Source organism: Protopterus annectens, chromosome 1.part0 (assembly GCF_019279795.1).
Source record: "Protopterus annectens isolate FY-2018-M chromosome 1.part0, PAN1.0, whole genome shotgun sequence".
Taxonomy (NCBI): domain Eukaryota; kingdom Metazoa; phylum Chordata; order Ceratodontiformes; family Protopteridae; genus Protopterus; species Protopterus annectens.
This window is the reverse complement of record NC_056725.1, coordinates 1,071,774,837-1,071,795,185: the sequence shown is the minus strand read 5'-3', so window position 1 is coordinate 1,071,795,185 and position 20,349 is coordinate 1,071,774,837.

The following is a 20,349-nucleotide window of genomic DNA, read 5'->3' as shown; positions in this document are numbered from 1 at the left end:
AACATTAAGCATTGTCTGAAGTCTGGATGAATGGGAATGTGATAAGCATCTTTTAAGTCTAGTGTTACCAGGAAACATGAAAGAGGAAGAAGAGGCAACAGGTAGTGAAGTGACATCATTTGAATTTGGGCACTATCACAAACAGGTTTAGGAAAGAAAGATCTGGAGATGGTCTCTTGAGTGTTTTCTTTCTTTGGAACATCCTTGAATAAAACCCCTTCCTCACCTGGGAAATAGGAACTGGTTCTATCATTCCTTGGAACAGTATATGATGAAGAACAGGAGGAAATAATACAGTCTGGTCTGCAGGATGAGGAATAACCCACTGAACAGGAGGAATATATTTCCACTGATATCTGTAACTCTTTTGAATGATTTTTGAAACACATTTGTCTGAAACAATCTGTTGTCAAAGAGGAAAATGGAGATTCAGACTTTCTGGAAGAGTAGAAGGGCCAGAGGTGGGAGTGGGTGCAAGGTCTCTTGAATAGTCATTCAGACTTGTTGTAGGGTCCTTGGTTTTGGGAGTTTTGAGACTTCCTTTTAAACTTCAGCTTATATGAATTGTGTTGAGACTTACTCTGTTTTTTCTTTGCTGAAATTGGATAGGGAGAAAGGATATCGCTTGGATGATTTGGAAAAGGAAGGCAGAAAAATCTTAGAGATTCCCCGGAACAGCTTGACCCTTTCATCATACTTTTGGATCACCTATGCAGCAGAGGGGCCAAACACTAAATATCTATCTAAGGGAGAACTTAAAATATCATGTTTAACAATCTGGAAGGTTCTGAGAATCCAGCCAAGTAAACCTCCATAAAACCATACCAGTGGCCATAGCTCTGGATGAAGTATCAACAGTGTCATACACACACTGCAAACAATGAGATGTGACCTGTGCAATAAAATAAACTAAGTTATTTAAAGCATATTTTTCTTCACAAGAAAAAAAAACTGTATATAAAATATTCTTTATATTTTCACAGTATATCAGAATTCATTTTAGCATATGAACCAGGCAATTTAAGATTCTGAAATTCAAAATTGCAGAAGTATATACGTTTTCCCATACCTATCAATAACTTTCCCATCCTTATTAGAAAAATGAGGATTGGAATTAACTAAGTGCTAAGCAGCAGAGCAGTCAACTAGGGCTATAGCTTCTGGGTCAGATTTGGGAACTGAATATAAATATTTAATGGGGAACTTTTTACATCCAAACGCCTTTTTAGGTGCAGCTGGCTGACTATCTGGAAAACTGCAGGCAGTAAGGCACACATTATTTTTATTTATTTATTGGCACTCATTGCATAGGGTGACATACAAGAGTGGAGGAAGATGCATACAGGTGGATTATATCTTATGTAGAAGGGCCAGTACGAAGGAGATTGGAGACTGTAAAGAGGTGGCAGGGGAAAGTGTAGTTAGGCAGCACAGGATGGTGGTTTGTAGGATGACATTGGTGATCAAGAAGAGGAAGAGGAGTGTGAGGGTAGTACCAAGGATCAAATGGTGGAAAGAGTAATTGTGAGGTGGAGTTCAGGGAAGAGTTAGGATAGGCACTGGGTGGCAGGGAAGAGTTACCGAATAGCTGGGTAACTACAGCAGAGCTAGTAAGGGAGATGGCTAGAAAGGTGCTTGGTGTGACATCTGGAAAAAGGAAGGAGGACAAGGAGACCTGGTGGTCTAATGAGGAAGTACAGGAGAGTATACAGGGAAAGAGGTTGGCGAAGAAGAAGTGGGATTGTCAGAGAGATGAAGAAAGTAGACACGAGTATAAGGAGATGAGGTGCATGGCAAAGAGAGAGGTGGTGAAGGCTAAGAATGAGGTGTATGAAGAGTTGTATAAAGGTTGGACACTAAAGAGGGAGAAAAGAACCTGTACCGATTAGCTAGACAGAGGGACCGAGCTAGGAAAGATGTGCAGCGGGTAAGGGTGATAAAGGATAATGAGGGAAAAGTACTCACCAGCAAGGAGAGTGTGTTGAGCAGATGGAAAGAGTACTTTGAGGGGCTGATGAATGAAGAGAATGAGAGGGAGAGAAGGTTGGATGATGTGCGGATAGTGAATCATGAAGTGCAGTGGATTAGCAAGGAGGAAGTTAGGATATCTATGAAGAGGATGAAGAATGGAAAGGCTGTTGGTCCAGATGACATACCTGTGGGTGCATGGAGGGGTTTAGGTGAAATGGCAGTGGAGTTGTTTAATGAAATCTTGGAAAGTGAGAGGATGCCTGAGGAATGGAGAAAAAGTGTTTTGATACTGATTTTTAAGAATAAGGGTGATGTGCAGAGCTGCAGTAACTACAGAGGGATTAAATTGATCAGTCACAGCATGAAGTTATGGGAAAGAGTAGTGGAAGCTAGATTAAGAAGGGAGGTGACGATTAGTGATCAGCAGTATGGTTTCATGTCAGGAAAGAGCACTACAAATGCAATGTTTGCTCTGAGAGTGTTGATGGAGAAGTACAGAGAAGGTCAGAATGATGTGCATTGTGTCTTCATGGACTTAAGAAAGCATATGACAGGGTGCCTAGAAAGGAGTTGTGGTATTGTATGAGGAAGTCGGGAGTGTCAGAGAAGTATGTAAGGGTGGTACAGGATATGTACGAAGGTAGTGTGACAGCGGTGAGGTCTGTGGTGGGAGTGACGTATGCGTTTAAGGTGGAGGTAGGATTATATCAAGGATCAGCTCTGAGCCCTTTCTTATTTTCAATGGTGATGGACAGGTTGACAGATGAGATCAGACAGGAGTCCCTGTGGACTATGATGTTTGCAGATGACAATGTGATCTGTAGTGAGAGTAGGGAACAGGTGGAAGAGACCCTAGAGAAGTGAAGATATGCTCTAGAGAGAAGAGGAATTAAGGTCAGCAGGACTAAGACAGAATATATGTGTGTGAATGAGAGGGAGAATAGAGGAATGGTGAGGATGCAGGGAGTAGAGGTGGTGAAGGTGGATGAGTTTAAATACTTGGGATCAACAGTTCAGAGTAATGGTGCGTGTGGAAGAGACGTGAAGAAGAGAGTACAGGCAGGATGGAGTGCGTGGAGAAGAGTGTCAGGAGTGATTTGTGACAGACGAGTATCAGTAAGATTGATAGGGAAGGTCTACAACAGGGTAGTGAGATCAGCTATGTTATAATGTCTGGAGACAGTGGCATTGACAAAAAGGCAGGAGCCAGAGCTGGACGTGGCAGAGTTAAAGATGTTAAGATTTGCACTGGGTGTGATGAGGGTGGACAGGATTAGGATAAGTATATTAGAGGGTCAGCCCAGGTTGGAAGGTTTGGAAACAAAGCCAGAAAGGCAAGATTACGTTGGTTTGGACATGTGCTGAGGAGGGATGCAGAGTATATTGGGAAAAAGATGCTAAGGATGAAGTTGCCAGGTAACAGGAAAAGAGGAAGGCCTAAGATAAGGTTTATGGATGTGGTAAGAGAGGACATGCAGGTGGTTGGTGTGACAGAGCAAGATGCAGAGGACAGGAAGAAATGGAAACAGATTATTCGCTGTGGCGAACCCTAACGGGAGCAGCCGGAAGAAGAAGAAGATTAAACGGGAAAGTCCACTGCCTCGGAAACCTATTTTCAGTGGAGGCCCAGAGAAAAAGCTCCAGTTACAGGACAAGATAATTACAATGGCAAACTATTAACAATAATAGAACAGTGATAAAAAATATACAATTTTTTAGTAATTAGAAGTAAACTAAGAATATTTTATACAGTCAGGTAAGGTGTTTGTATTGCATTTATAGTATTTTAGTGGAATTGTATATTCAGTACTTTATGACAGTATTGTATGCAGGAATAATGTCAAATGCTAGCAATCTATTCAGTTATGCACTTTGATATTAGAGAGGTTAGTAATGTTATCAAATGATAGTAAGAAACAAGACAGTGACAGAAAATAGATTAGTTACTTCAAGAAGTAAAAGACATAGATAATTTGGTAGTTATCAGTTAGGAATATAAGAGTCTGAGTATTTAGCAGGGTTCTAGGATTAGTTCTATAGTGGTCTATAGGTTTTGTTAAAAAGGCAAATGTTGTTGCTGAGAAAGTGACTTTTTCGGGGAGTTTTGAAGGTTTTTATGGAATCAAGTTGTGTAATGGAGTGTGGTAGATTATTCCATAATTTTCCTATGGAGTGGGAGTATAAGCCTTGTCCAGCTCTTTTGTTGGGTTTGGATACACAAAGTAGTTGTTTATTAGTGGACTGAAGATTCCTAGAGGGGATGTAGGTTTGTAGGATATCACGAAGTGTGGACAGTTTTCTGGGTTATATATTAGTTTGTGTGAAGGTAATGGAGGAACTTGAGCCAGTTCAATTCCTTGGCAGCTTGGCAATTATGTGTGCAGTTTGGTAGCCCGGAGGTATATTCCACAATTTTATAATAGCATGATTGTAATTTGTTACTGAGAGATGTGTGAAGGTTAATAAAAATGGGAGAGCCGTAGAGGAGGGTAGGGGTATTTGCCAGCTTTGTTCTTGTGGATTTATCTATGCAAAATTTATGTTGTTAAAGTTTACCTAATTTAAAATGTGTTTTTTATTGTATTATGTATATGTTGTTGAAAGGATAGTTTGTCATCTATAGTAATTCCTAGTAATTTTGCAAAGTGCACTACTATTTCAGTCTTATTTTGGGAGTACATTTTAAAATCTTGTGGAGGTGGTTTGATTGAGAACACTAGTAACGTTGATTTTTTTAGGATTTAGCAGTAATTGTGCTTTGTTAAGGGGTCTATATTATAACTTCGAAGTTGTAAAACTTTGAATGTTATAATATCGAACCCACTACATCGAAGGATGAAAATAGTGAAGCCTCAGAACATCAAAATCGTACCTAGGGCAAGATTTCGGTGGGCCATTCCATGGCTTCGCTATTTCCTCTACTGTGGTGTGATAGTTACGGACCGTAGGGTTATGGTGCTGGTTAAGGTAAGTGGATAGTTAGAAATGTATGTATGGTGTAGTGTAAGGCTGGGTTTTGTTAGATGTATGTGTGTGTATTAATTAGTTTGTTTGTGTATAGTTTCGTAGGGTATGCGTGCGATAGTTACGGACCTTACGGTTAGGATGCGGGTTAAGGTAAGTGGATAGTTAGGAATATATGTATGGTTTAGAGTAGGGTTGGGTTTTGTTAACTGTATGTGTGTTGTTTATTTATTTTGGTGTGCTTGTATTGTGTGTATGTTTCTCGGAACAGCGATTTTTTTCCCTGGGAAAAAAATTCACTATTCTGAGTGTTTGATGTTATCATATTTCGAAATTCCAAGTTCGAAGTTATGGTGTTCAATATTTTGGAATTTTGAATATATGATATAGACACTTTGTTAAGCCATGTTTCTGTTACTGAGAATGCATTTTGTGTTATTTTTTAAGAGGTCTTTGAAGTTGCTAGAGGAGGATATGATGGCGGAACCATCTGCATATTGGATGAGTGAACTTTGAAGGATGACTGTGTGGAGATCATTTATAAATACATTAAAAAGCAAAGGTTCAAGAATTGACCCTTGCGGGACACCAGTTTTATTGACCAGGTAACCAGAATGATGGTTTTGCCACCTCGCAGATTGTTGTCTATTGTCCTGGTAAGGGTATGTTTAGAGCATCCTAGAGTTGCCAGTTGTTGAATTAGTTTAGTATGTAATACTGTGTCAAAAGCTTTGGGCACATTTAGTAAGACTACTGTTGTTAAGAGACTGGCATTCAAAGTTTTGTTCACAGTGTCTGTAAAAGAAAGTAAGGCTGTAGGGGTACTGTGTGCAGAACAAAAGCCGTGTTGAGTAGGGGCAAGGTGATCATTGTCAGTGTTGAGGGTCTATACACTTTTCTAGTACTTTTGATAATGGTGAGAGTATTGAAATGGGTCAATAGTTATGGGTCAGTAGTTAGTTAAATCATTGGTGCTACCACCTTTATGAAATGGGGCTATTATGGATTTCTTCCAAATGTGAGGGACTGTAGATTCAGAGATGGATCAGTTAATTAGAATGCTAATGGGGTAGGCTATTGCTTCTGCACTAAGTTTCAAGTATTCAGAAGGAAGATTATCTGCAGAGTGGGGAGCATGGTTTTAGTTTAGTTAGTAGTTTAAATACTAATGGGTACTGGTTTTAGGGAGAATGTTAGTGATTCTGGGTGATTATTAGTGTTATTGCAGAGTGGATGATGCAGGCTGGGTTTCTCTTGATAATGACTTAAGATATTAAACTTATTGTTGGGGCATTTATTTGTTGTTAGAGATGGTTCTTTAACAAGTTTAACAATGCTATCAATAAAGTTGGAGTTGAAAATGTGGACTATCTGTTGTGGGTTTTTGTCAGGAGATGGGCATGGGTTTTGTGTGGTCCCTGGAACAAAGAGAGAAGAGACAGATTTACAAAATTTTGGGGGCTTGTTTCTTTGGCTAGATAGTTGTTGTGAAAATATTTTTGTCATTTTTAATTAATTTATTTGCTTTAATACTGAGTTGTTTAAAATTAATTTCATTTGATCAGTTCTTATTTTTGCACCATTCTTTCCAGGCCTGGTCCCTGGAGAGAAAAATTAGTTTAGTTGGTTTTGTAAGCCATGGAGCATGATTAAGTCTTGTTCTTTTATGACAATTGGGGGATAAAGTATTTAGGGTATCATGGAGGAACTTGTTAAATATTTTACAACTTTTTCTAAAGGTAATATTTTTATGTGGGGTCCAATTGTTTGCTTTTAGGGAGCTGATAAAAGAGGTTTGGGTGGAAGTTGGCTAAAACCTTTTCTAGATGTTTTATAACTATGGGGTTTGGAAACTTGAGCTTGGGCTTTTTATGTAATAGCAGGTAAATAGTCACTTAAAGTGTCAGGGTAGGTACCAGTATTGGTGTATCTGTGTGGGTCTGAAACTAGGATCCAGACCAAGGTAGATTCTGGTTGGCTCTTTAGTACTCGGGTGGGGCTTGTGACATGTTGTGTATATCCATGCAGGTTAATACTATTCTCTGGGGAGTTAGAAATTAAGTTTTTTCCAATTAATATTAGTATTTCCAAGAATGACCATTTCATGAGATATGATAAGGGTTTTTCAAGATAAAAATCTTCCAGAACAGGGGTATTTTGGCCTGAGGGAATATATAATACTGCTATGCATAGTTGTGTAGTATTATTTATGTGTAGTGATGTTAATAATATTTCCATGTTTCCAAAAGTTGGGACAGGTTTAGGATGGGATGTAATGGTTAAGGAATTATAATAGATTAAAGCTACACCCCTATTACCTTTGTAGTCTATCTTGCCTAAGGATATTATAACCAGGTGGAATTATTTTGGTGTCTGATATTTGTAGCTTTAGCCAAATTTATCTAACTGCTATGATATCAGGGATATGATGTTTGGTAGTGGATTTTTAAGTGCCGAGTTACCAGCCCTGATGCATAACCTTCAACGAAGGTATGCCCATTCACACATGCCTCCACACAGAAGACGCTCTAGCTGAGAATCGAACGCGACAACGTCTTGCTGTGAGCATTGTCACCTCACAGCAAGACGTTGTCTCACACATGCGTCCACACAGAAGATGCTCTAGCTGAGAATCGAACACGACAACGTCTTGCTGTGAGCATTGTCACCTCACAGCAAGATGTTGTCGCGTTCGATTCTCGGCTAGAACGTCTTCTGTGTGGAGGCATGCGTGAATGGGTGTGCCTTCATTGAAGATTGTGTGTCAGGGCTGGTAACTCGGCACGTAAAAATCCACTACCAAACATTAGGAGTTCTGCTGTGGCGACCCCTAATCGGGATAAGCCGAAAGAAACAACAACATTGAGAGAGCCAGGCATGAAATTCAGTGATTTTGTTGCAAATACTATGTATGTTATTATAAAAAGGTTTCTAGTGTTGGTAAGTGAGCTTTGTACAGAGGGAAGGGCCAGGATTTGGATGTATGCCACTGCTTTGAGATAGGATTAAGAGATGATTTCTGAGATGTTTAAAGTAGCAGGTGTTGGAAGGAGGTTTGGCTAGATTAAAAAGGATTATTTTGATTTTATTATTCCTAGGAAGGAATTTGACTTTATTTGTGTATACATTCCAATCAATCTTTACAACCGAATAGTGATGATGAAATATTCAGGAATCTAACAGTATTATGTTGTAATGCTATAGTCAGTATAAGCATTTTTGAAGAAAGTGAGAATTTCATGGTTTGTAGAGAGGTAGCTTGGGATAGTATGAGTTGAGCAATGTTGTGAGAAAATATAACAATAGTGGAATAGTGTTGGACATTTTGTAGGGTAAGTGATCTAAGGATATATGGTTGAGGTAAAGCTTGTATTGTTAAAGTATAGAGAGAGATAGGCTGAGTTTTAAAGTACTAATTGGTAGTTATGAGATAAAGATTGGGTGTGGTTATGGAGTAATTGATTGGATAATGGCGCTAGGACATGTAATCATCTAAAACACACAGGACATGAGGAATAGGTATAGTTTCTGGGAAATACTTCTATAAGAACTCATAACATTTTTGAGGGACTAAGAAACCTCAGTGTTCTCCCACTGAAAATGCTGGGACATTCTAGCAATAGTCTCAGAGAAAGAGAAACCCTGACTGGGAGAATAAGAAAGATAGTTCTTCTCTGAGTTTGAATTAGAAATCTGACAAAAAAAAAACCCGGAATATGTCCCCGCATCTTCATGTTCAGATTCAGAATCTTGACTCTCCTCAAGAAAGGTGGCATCCCACTTTCTTTTACTAGAATATACTCTACAAGAAGGGTCAATAGCCTGAATCAAACCCTGTGCCTGTACCAATAAACTATTCCTATCCCAAGAAATTTCAGGAGTAGTAGATACATTCTTAGTTTTCTGTTTCTTTTTGACAAGAAAAAAGGGGCCAACCATGCTAAAAATAGCAGCGGCTGCTTCCCCAGGGATGGGTACAGCATTCTGACACAACAGGGAAACCTTCCAGTACTGACAAGAATGGTTCTCCCTTGCCCACTGAGGGGACCCCAACAGCCACAAAGGATGTGGATAACTCCTGATCCATAATGGCTGTAGGTGTTACACCACAAGGAACCACAGTAAAAGATGAGTGGTCTGAGGTCACCCACCTGTGGCTGAAGCAAATTGCCAGCCTGCAGTGGTGGCAAAGGCTGCTAACTTAAATTTTTCTTTTTGTGACTAACAGAAAGACAGACCATGGGAGTGACAATCTGTTCCATAGTCAAGCCAAAAATGGTGCCTCTATCCTGGGAAAAAAAACAAGCAGCAATGCCAGTAAAACTACCAGGCACAAAAGTTACTTTTTTGACAGAAAAAAAAAACACAGTGAAAAGCATTTTCAAATACTATGGCAGCAGCACAAGCTTAAAATAAATATAAAGTAACCACAGAAAAAAGTTTATTAGTTAGATAATACTACTTTTAAACTGACAGAAACGAGTGCTCCATTTAAAAGTACATTACAGTCTCAATACAATACAGTAAAACACAACATTCATAGCTTTAAAATAACTTTACTGAAGAGAAAAGTAATAAAACATCAATAAAAATAATTATAAGAAAATGGAAGGGTTTTTCCCCTCAATGGGAATTTATCTGCTCAGCTAAGGAAAGCACAAGCCGAATATCAAGCCTCAAAATCCTCTGAGGAGAGTACTCTTTGGTGGCAGTAAACCCGTGAAGGGCTTCGCGCCCAAACTTGCCTTTCAGTCAACTCACCTTGAACCACTTCACAATTAGGATGTGCTGAAGGTGCTCTGAAGCTTTGGAAGCTGGCCACCTTTTATATCCTTGTCAGGATAACCCATATAAATAAGGCTATTGCAACAGTAATCAGTATGAAGAACATTTTAAGCAACTTGGACTATGAAGCCAGAGTAGAGAGTCTGGCATTGTTCATTCTCAATTACAGGCTTTTCAGAAGAGATTTAATAACTATTGATAATATATTGCAAGATTACTCATATAGTACCTATGCTGGTATAAATATTTTGAAATATAGTTCTGAGACGAGGAATTCTAATCTATTTGTGGCAATTTCTCCATGTAATACATATTTATGTATAAAATCATTTTATATAAGGCAGGTATGTCATGGAATTTATTACCTCTAAAATTAGTAAAATGGTTACCTTATTACCTTTCAAGAGGGGATTGGATGGTCGAATGTGTGACAGAGTGTGACTCAGCTCTCCTGTGTGGCAAACTTTATGCTTGCACTTGTATTATAAGAACATTGAACACTGAAGAGATGGGACATGTATATTGCACTACTTGAATTGTAATTTTATGAGTAAGGTGTTTTTCTCCATCTTCAGAATAGTGTGCATTGTTACCTTTATCCTTTGTTATTTTATAAAGTGAATTTATAGGTGCATTAGTATTAAATAAACAAAGATATAAAATATATTGAAACCTAACCCATCACCATCCAGTCACAACATAGTCTCCTGGTATAAAAATAAAACATAGAGATTCTAATTTATCTCTGAACTTTTATTAATCCTACACATAACTTTCCAAGATAGAGAACTGACTATAAGTTGGCCACCACTCTTACAAAGGAAAACACAATTTAACTCAATATTATGATTTCATACAAACAAAATTAAAAGTTAATATCTAAACTAATGAGATGTACTAGCACTAACAAGGAATATATACAGTCAAGTTGTATTCCAGTAGTTAGTCTGTTTAAAATGATTTGTTTTAATCTGTTAGAGGATAGAGTCTAGAATGACCACTGCTTACATATTCAGGGTTCTTTATTACTCCACCCATTCCAGCACAATTTATTTGGTGATATTAAACCTATTCTAGCTAGAAAAGGATTATCTCTTAGCTAAAAGATTGAGTCAAAAATGTCCCATCCTCAAGTGGTAAGGGTGTGGTAAAAAGAGACCTTTAACATGATTGAAGAAGCCAGCATTTTAGATACACATTGGCTGCAAAGAGGGAAGACTTCATTAGTGGCTTATCTACTTTTCTTTTAATCGTTTGATGATTGCCACAAGCTATAGCAAACACTTTGTTGTGGTAAACACCACCAACATTTAGACTACCCTACATCACCCAAATGTACTCATGCACACACTCACACATTCAGTCATACACAGATATGTACAATCTACAATAGTTGCTCCCTAGCTTAATGCCATATCATGACCACCCATGCAGACAAACAATCCTATGTTCATACAATCAACTGACACCACACATACCTCTAAATACACTCAAACATGCAACTACACTCATACACTCAGTCACCCAACCACCATCATTGCAACCTATGCACTGACCTCTAACATGATCTTTCCCCTTGAAGGAAATGGATGAATGTGGATTTTTGGCCATGCTAGCATAGATATCAATGTTTTTTTTTTTTGTTTTTGTTTTCTTTTTTGCAGCTGTGTAGTTCTATGAATCTCTCAGCTGCAATTCTTGTAAATCACTTAGGTATTTTCATTCATGATCAAGTCACTCATTATCATCTGCTTTTTCCCTGGAATGTCTAATTTACATTTATATTATATCAGAGAGACAGCTCTCAGTTTTCTACCTCCGTATGTAAAAGCATTATGGTTGGGATGTCTCTGAATCAATAAAAGCTACTACCACTGCTAAATAGGGCTTACAATTGACAGTAATGTTTTTGAATACCAGGGAAATATTATTTTGATTTTTTTTCACTTCTAAAATATCACATTATTACTTTTTGCTTTTGCCATAGTTTACTAAATGTGACTCAGTTCTTCTGCTTGTGTAATTCTGTGTTCCATTGATTGATAACATTTTGGATTGCCCTTGTATTAGAGATAATAATGTGTGGAAAAGATAGGCCATTTTGTCATTACTTTGAAATAACTTGAAATTTTTATTTGAAGAAGGCTGAAAAAATGAGATAATTTGATTAATATATGTAACGTTAGCATTTAGTGTAATTGTTGTTTTTGATCTAAAATGTTGTTTCAATAACTGAAATTTTGGAATAGTATAGTTTTTGAAAATAAAAAAAATACAATAGATCATTGATATAGAAACCAGAATTGTAGTTTCTATGTAACCAATCTGATAAAGTGATATAAGACCAAATAAATAAAATTTCTGTAATATAATTCACACATATATTAACAATAACTTAAATATTTTATTATTTAAATCCGGTGAAAATTTATTATGACAGAAATCTAGATATTCAGAAAACCCGTTATATATTTGAAATAAAATAGAAAAGTTTAAATTCCAATTAAAATATTTTGTAAACATCTGAATAAAGATAGATGTTGCAAAATCTTTAATATTATAGCCAGTATTTGTATGCTTTTAAATAATAATATCCCATGGTATTCTAGCAGACCAGTTTCTCCTAAAAAGCATACAATTATTTCAACTGTATTGAACTAAATTGCTTGTTAATGACAAAGAGTAAAGAAACACCAATATGGGTAACGTTTTAATCTGAAAAGATTAATTTTTCAGGCAAAATAAATTTACAAGTTGACATTTTGACCTATTTCTTTCATAGTGTTATTAGAGTTCATTAGCTAATCTTCCTTATACATGAAGTTTGCTAATTGGATATATTTTTGGGCATTAATAACATCATCTTTGATTTATTGAAATTAAACCTATATCCAGCAATGTCTTTAGTAATAAAGAAGTTGTAATTTTATAGATGGAAGAATCTAGGTTTGATAACAATAAGTCATCAGCATAAACACATTTTTAAAGATGTTAAAACAGAGTCAACAGTTAAAAGAAATTGAGAGAGGGTAAGGAGCAACCTTACCTAACTCTGCAGTTTTCCATTAATATATCACAGGTTAATCCATTTATTTCTATGTAATATTTGTTATCAAATGATAAAGCACAGATGATATTTAATAGTGGAACTGGAAGATTCAACTTCAAATGATGGTGAAACAATTCTCTGTTTACCAGATCAAGGAGGGGGGTTGATATCTAATGAAAAAAACTGCTGAGAAATCAGTTGTTATTATATTCATTTTATAATAGAAAACACTAGCTTGCTGAAGCTGCTTTACCATAAATGTTTTCCCCAGGAACTCAACCAAATGGACTTGAATATAAAAAAATATTATTTTATTTAATAAAAAAATAAGTACTACTTGTGCAGTGATTTTATAATCTGTGTAAAGAAAGACAATCGGTCTATAGATAACTTTGTCTAAAGGATCTTTTTGAGGTTCCAATTTCACTATTAATTTTGTTAATGTGAAATAAATATCCAAATTAACTGAGTTAGTTAAAAAATGCATCATAAATGTCTTAAAAGCAAACTCTTTCATGAAACATTTAAAAAAATATGTGTGAAATACATTTGTAACCTTGGGATTTACTCTCTGTAAATATTAAGATATTGCAGTCTATATTTTAAACTGAGGAGTTAAATTTGATAACATCTGTTAAATCAATTCTGAAATTATTGAAAAAATTAGCTGTTTTAATCTTCAGTACTGAGGAAGATGTTGAATATGTAGAGCCATAATGGTTAGTAAAGACTTTTAAAATATCCCATGAATCAGCTGTTAAACTTAAATGAGAATCAATTTATGTAAGCACTTACTCCAAAACTTTTGAAATTAATTTGAAAATGGCTTTAAACAAGGAGCCATGACAATCAGTCTTATAATAGTATTCTTTCTTTTTATTTATTAAATAATTTCTACTCAATACTATATGTAACTTGGCCCATTTTGATTGTATTTATAATTTCTGATATACTTATTAATTGTAAGTAATATCATTAAGTAGTTTAGTCCAAGATAAGAAAGTGTTCCAAGAGTAGTTTGAACTCTAATCGTTTTTTCATTTTTTTTTTTTTTTGGGGGGGGGTTCTCTTTCAAAGAGAGTTGAAAGACATGCAATTTTAAAAAGCACTCCAATTTTGTGAATATTAAATTCCATGTAGTGAATCTTTAGCCAAAACTCTTCTATTGCTGATTTAATTTATTTCAAGTAAAAACTAAAAATGATCTTACCGATAAACAATACCTTCTTATATTTATAATTTTACTATTTTAGTAGAAATTGAGTGTGATCTGAAATAACATCAGGTATAATATAAATATTTTAAAAGTAATTTATATAATATGATGAAATGAAAATGGAATTTAATCTGACATTTTCTTTATTTTAATCTAGTGCCTAAAGATATTTATACTTTCAGCTTTCAAATTAAAAGTAATCAAGAAGTTCTTTATGGAGTTTTTATTACTGAGCCTTCAATGTGTATCAAACTAAATGCTGAAATCTCTGGTTAATTTTATATTATGACAGCCAAAATAAGTAAGTCCATTTGCTAAGTTCCTCAAAACGTAGTTACAATTAGAGAATGGAGCATAGACTGAGAGAATTATAAAAGTCAGGTATTCAAATTTAAGGTTAACCCATGCTCTTCTATTGATGTCTAAATAACTATAAAATATTTAATAATCATCACTGGTAAATAAAATTGCAACTCCCTTTCATTTATTATCAAAATAATTTATTAGAGAGCATTTAAAGATCTTGACACAGTACACTGAATGCTTATTAACTGATGGATGAGTTTCCTGTCAAAAGATTATTTTGGCTGAATGCAATTTAATCAATTTAATTAATATTCCTCTAGTAATATGATGATATAAAAAATAAAAAAGAACCTTGGAGGGTCCACAATAAAGCTTAAGGACAGTTGTTTCTTGAGTTATTTATTAGAAGTTTCACTCCACAGTGTAAAACAGTACAGCACATAAACACATTAACGCTCTATAGAAACAGTACATCTTTGTTTTAAAACTTCATTGGATGTAGGCTAGTTGACACACTACAAGTATTTAAAAGCTTACCAATCAAAATTAATCCAATCAAAACACATCAATCAAAGCACATCAATTAAATTGGATGAAGCTGATTTAAAAAAAACATTAAACCCAAGGTAAAGGTGATCAACAACAATGTAAATAATGTATAAATAGTGTTCTAAATGTATAGAACTGTAAAATCTTCCATTAAATGTTAATTGAAAAAAGAACTATTAATTCATTTAGACTACTAAAGTTTTAAATTTGATGCAGCATCATAATAGTAATTTGTTTGTTTGTGTCTTTTGGCTTTTTCCCAGTTAGGGGTCGCCACAGCGGAACTCTGGTCCGCTAATGACTGGTAGTTGATTTTTACGTGCCGAGTTACCAGCCTGATGCACAACCTTCAACGAAGGTACGCCCATTCATGCATGTCTCCACGCAGAAGACACTCTAGCTGAGAATCAAACCGGACAGCGTCTTACTGTGAGGCGACAACGCACCATCATAATAGTAATATGAATTAAAAAAAAACACACAAGGCCATGATAAACTTGATTATAGCACCATCTTGTGGTGAATTCCAGTACATGAATTTGAAAAGGCATTCTAAAACTTTTACTTTATCACTTGTTTAAAACTTGTAAAAAAACTAATACAGTTGTAAAAAATTAACACAATAATAATACAATGGTAAAAAAATACTTACGTTATAACTAAGAAGCCCAATATAATAAATAAATAAATATATAAGTAATACCTTATAAATATTCATTAAAAAGCTCATTATTCCTCTGTTAAAAAATTAAATAGAGTACACAAAGATGTAAATAAATGAGTAAGTAGAATGAAACAACAGTATGAAAATGCTAAAACTCATATTCAAGGGCTTTATAATTTGGCAGCTCTTAGTTTAAGAAGAGGGGCTATTGAAATACAGTCATTTAGCCCTGGCCACCTATTAGCTTGCAAAGTTACTTGCCACCAGAGCTCTCTGTATTCAATTGTTTCTTCCCATAGACCATCCTCTTTGTCCTTCTTCACCTTCTCTAATACAAAAAATGAATAATTTGTGCCCAGGCATTCTATTTGATATTTATAAAGTGCGTTTGTTTCTTTTTTGTTCTGTACTTCATATAAATGCTCATAAATTCTTCTTTTTAATTTACATTCCATCTTTCCCACATAGAATGCTTAACAGCACATACATTTTGCTAAGTACACTATCCCTGTGTCTTCACAGTTACTATATGTTTTGCCCTCTAATAACATTTTTCTGCATTCCAAATATATGGTTTCTTTATTGAGAATATATGGATATTGGGCACAATGCCCACATTTGAATGTTCCTTTTCTTCTCATGTTATTACTTCCTATTCCTGTCGTAACATTCCTTTCCAATAAATTCTTTAACTACTGGAGTTCTTATAAACCACATTTAACTTTTCCTTCGCTATTCTATCTAGGTCAGTAATGGAAGTGAACCTGTCCCATTCATTTTCTATTATACTTTTAACTAAGGTAGAACTTGCATTAAATTCTATAACCAGGGCCCTATTAAAACCCTCATCCACTTTCAATTGTTGCTCAATGCTTTCTTCATTGCTACCTAAAATGGGGCGAAATTTCCCTTCTCTTCCTTCTAGAACTTCCTTCTCCACTTTCTCAATTAAGGTGCTTGGATAGTTTCTTTTCTTAAACATTTGGTTCAAAATTTTCATTTCTTCCATAAAATCTTCATTATTAGAGGTCATTCTGGATGATCTAATGTATTGACCCCTAACCAAATTTCTTTTCTGGTGTGCGGGGTGAGCACTATTGTGGTGCAAGTAAGAGTTTGAGTAAGTAACTTTCCTACACACTTGTGAATGAAATTTATTGTCCTTCTTGTATATCTCTACATCTAAATAATTTAATTTCTCGTCATCTATTTTATGTGTAAACTCCAAGAAACTCGTACTTTTACTCAAAAACTCTATAAAGTTACTAATTTTTTCATTTGGTGCCTTCCAACAGATACAAATATCCAGAAACCTCTTGTATAAAGACCATTTTGAACTAAATATATAATCTAGCACCCATTTTTCTTCCCATTTCGCTAAGATCAAGTTTGCATATGTTGGAGCACAAGCTGCGCCCATGGCCACCCCCTTGATTTGGTGGAAATACTCCCCTTTAAAATAAAAGAAATTGTATTTTAACACCAAATCCAACAACTGTACAATCACCATACACTCATTACATGTTAAACTACCATTCTCAAAAATGTATTCCTCTGACATTACCTTTCCTTCCTCCGGTGGAATACAGGAAAATAGGTCCACTATATCAATAGTAAGGTAATACATATTGTCCATATATATGTCTTGTTTCACACTCCTTAAAAAATACCAAGAATCTCTGAGGATATTGTTACATTTTAGCTATATATTTTTCAACTTAGAGTCTATATATTTTGCAAGGGGTAAGGTGGATTTATGATGATATAAAACACTGATATTTATTGATAGAATACAGTAGTACCTTGGAACTCGTCAGCCTCAAAAGTCACCAAATTTGGTATTCATTGTATTTTTATTACAAAAAATCCTCTTGGTACTTGTTATTTCCTTAGTACTCATCATGCTTTCTAGAACAGGTCTGCTGTACACTTTCTTATGTTTCTTTTGTTTGTTTGCTGTTTTTTATGCAAATAAATACAGTACTCTACAATCATGGCTCCTGAGAAGGCTAGTAATAACAGCCAACAGAAAAGAAAATTAATTAAAACCACAATAGAGTAGAAAAAAGAAACAGAGAAATATGAGTGTGGTAGCTGCATGTCTGACCTTGCTATATACTACCAAATGCCAAGAACAACCTTCGCCACCATCGCGAAAAATAAACAGGCAATCAAAGCAGCTGATGTTGCTAAAGGAGTGAAATCTGTAACCAAACAAAAATCAGAGACAGTAGAGGAAGTGGAAGAATTATTGTTGATTTGTGTAAATGGAAAACAGTCAGCTGGTGATAGTATTTCACAGATCATGATTTCTGAAAAAGCAAACAAAAGTGTTGCATGCTGATCTGTTGAATAACAAGCCTGAAATGAGTGTTGAGAGTAGTGAAGTGTTTAAAGCCAGTCTTGGGTAGTTTAAAAACTTTAAAAAGAGAAGTGGAATAGTGTGGTGCAACACAGAGAGGCAGCCAGTGCCAATAAAGAAGCTGCCAATGAATTTGTTCAGGAGTTTAGGAAGTATGTAGAGGCTGAGGGTTTTATTCCCAAACAAGTGTTCAATTGTGATGAGACAAGCTTGTTCTGGAAAAAAATTCCCAATAGGACCTACATCACTCGAGAGGAGAAGGCATTACCAGAGCACAAGCCAATGAAGGACAGGCTAACTCTGTTGTTGTGTGGGAATACAAGTGGGGATTTAAACTTAAGACTCTGCTAACCTACCACAATGAAACCTGCAGGTTATCAAGAAGAATAATGTGATAAAAAGTTTTTAAGTTGCATGTGATGTGGAGGGCTAATAGTAAAGCTTGGGTCGCCAGGTATTTCTTCGTGTGCTCCTGCTTACCTTCCAGGCTTGAAGGACACAACTTGTTGGAGGAGGTTAACTTCATCGCTGTGAGGTTCTTGTCCCCTAACACATCTCTGATCCAGCCCATAGACCAGCAGTTCATCTCTAATTAAAAAAAAAAAAAAAAAACTGTACAGAAAGGTACTTTTTCAGAGGTGCTTTGAAGTGACCTCAGGTACAGAGTTGACCTTGACAGAATTCTGGAAAAAACATTTTGATATCCTCCACTGCCTAAATCTTATTAATAAGGCTTGGAGGAAAGTGTCCCACATGATCCTGAACTCTGCCTGTAAGAAGTTGTGCCCAGAAGCTGTAACTCAGAGGGACTTTGGAGGCTTTGAGACTGAGCCTAGGCCTGAGGTATTGAGGAAATTGTGACTCTAGGGCAGTCCATGGGCATGGAGGTCAATGCTGATGATATGGAGGAGTTAGTCGAGGAGCTTAAAGAAGAGTTCAGCATGGAAGAGCTCCAGGAGCTTCAGAGAGAGCAACAACAGACAGTGGCTGAGGAACTGTCTTCAGGTGAGGAGGAGGTAAGGGAGAGTGTGCCAAGTTCATTAATCAAGGAAATGTGTGCAAAATGTGTGGAAGTGCAAATTTTTGTGTAAAAATGTCACTCTGACAAAGCTCTAACATGCTGCAATGTTAATTTGTTCAATGACCAAACAATGTTCCACTTTAGAGGCATCTTGAAATGCAGGCAAAAACAAGTATCATTTATTAAACCTGGTGACTCTCAAGCAGGGTTCAGTGGTAATAAGAAAAATAAATCAGAAAGAGAAAGAACCCCTGAAGGGCAGCTGGCCAAAATATTTATGCAAGGGGACTCTCCTTCCAAACAATAACATCTCTCCTCCCCACCATCCTCCTCACCAGTATCCCTTTAGGCCAACAAAGTTATACAAACTTAAAATTTAAAATTTAAAGTTGTACTGTTTATTAGTGACCTTATACTGTGCTGTTTAAAAGTGAAATTATACTGTTTGTTAGTGAAGTTATACCATTTAAAAGTGAACTTACACTGTTTTTTAGTAAAATGAAACCCCATTAATGTACTCATCATTTTTGCTACTCAATGTGCCTTCTAGAATGCATTAACAATGAGTACCAAGGTACCACTGTATTAATTAAAAACAGAGAAAAAAAATCAAATCAAATAAATCTGTAAAATTCATATCCTTAAAGTCATGCTAATCTGGAATATGTAATTGATAATTCAATCGTAGTCTGTAAATAGGCAAACAAATCCTTAGATCTATATACAAAAAAAAGAATCAAAATGCTAGAATACCCCTCACACTATAAACCCGTCCATCCCCAGCCAAACAATGGGAGGAAGTGGAAAAGCTTTTTGTCAAAGAGAAAGGAGAATAATGGCGTTCTGTAAAGGGAGTGGCTGCAAACTCAAGCGACTTGCTTCCAGTTTATATTCTTTTTATGTACAATGGCATCCTCTTCAGCTCATACACTCACAAATTTGAACTTCACAACTTGACTCTGGTGTATTGGATCTTTACAGTCCCTAATAGACTATCAATATGCTGCAAATAAAGAAAGTAGCAGCTCTGGTTTTATCTTTTTTTTTTTTTGCTATTGTCATTCTGACAAAGTTAATTTTCTATTGTGCAAACTACAAACAAAGTTCTCCACTTTAAAAGTCTTATAACTTATCAAAACTGAATAGTGTGACAGGAAAACATTCTTTACTTTCTAGAGTGTATGTTGCTGCTTCTACAACTTCTGGACTGATACTGTTTTTGTGCAGTGATATAAGATATCCACAGGGGAAGATTCTGGAATGTATTCCTTGGCCTATCATGACTGCAGCATTAATAATACAGTCAGCAACATCACTGGATGATGTTGCATGCTCAGAAGCCACATCAGATCTGAACCCAAAGGAGAATGGTGTAGTCCAATTTACTCCAAGAACCCCTTGAGGTCACAGGACATCTTTAATACTTTAAAAAGCACTCTGTACTATTATGTGCAGAAAGAAA